Here is a 1,048-nt window from a genome sequence, read left to right on the forward strand (position 1 = left end):
AATGTATCTATTCCTGGAAGAAGAATGTTTGTTTGCTGATCGTTGTTGCAACAATCAGAAAACATTTAGTAACAGCTGAATCCTGAACTGCTGCAGGATCAGTGTCACTAACTTATTATCGGCTGTTCTGAAGTTTGAAGCAGCCTGATAATAACCAAAAATGTATTAATTTATCATGCAGTAACAGTGAGATTAATTCACAAAATCTGCTTGATATAATTAAATAAATAAAATAACATTTTTAATTTAAAAAAAAAGTGAAAAGTGTAAAAAAATAAAAAAATTGTGAAAAGTGTAAAAAAAATAAAAAAATGTGTAAAAAATAAAATAAGGGACAAATAAATGAATGTATTTATTGCATTTTTTTAGCTGTGCTGGTTTTGTAAAAAAAATACTACAAATCAAAACTGGGAAAAAAGTGTTTTTTTTAAACGGTTTTTTCCTCTTTTTTATATTTTATTTGTCCTATGTGAGGCGTTAGACGCACATATGTGATATAAATATGTAGCCCTATCTGTCCTCTAAAAAACAATATATAATATGTGTGGGTGCACTTTGTAAGAAAGTATATTACTGACGTGGAAGAATCACACAGCAAAAATGTCAAAAGTGTGTCAGTCATTTACGAACAGAAACTAAAAACAAGCTCAGTCATGAAGGGGTTAAGGGCTTAATCATAGAGAGTTGGGACTCTATGATTATGCCCTTAATGGGTGAAACACGTTAGAGAGGGTTGTTCTATCGAAGATTATGACAGCGGTGGAATGTGTGACCGGTCACACATTTTAACGTAATCCCGCCCACTTTTTCAGCAATGGAATATGTGACCGGCAAAAGGTGAAGAAAAATTCAACATTGTTTTCAATCTTCCTAAATGTGCAGCTTTTATTTAACCCCTTCATGACTGAGGCCCTTTTTTCATTTTTTGCACCCATGTTATATTCCACATTTTAGGCCTGAAAATGACTTAAAACCCCCCAACATTATATATTTTCTGAATGCCAAGACCCTATAGAATAAAATGGTGGTAGTTGCAAATTTTTATGTT

The sequence above is a fragment of the Nanorana parkeri genome, unplaced genomic scaffold (assembly GCF_000935625.1).
Source record: "Nanorana parkeri isolate BGI_ZX_2015 unplaced genomic scaffold, ASM93562v1 scaffold186, whole genome shotgun sequence".
NCBI classification, from domain to species: Eukaryota; Metazoa; Chordata; class Amphibia; order Anura; family Dicroglossidae; genus Nanorana; species Nanorana parkeri.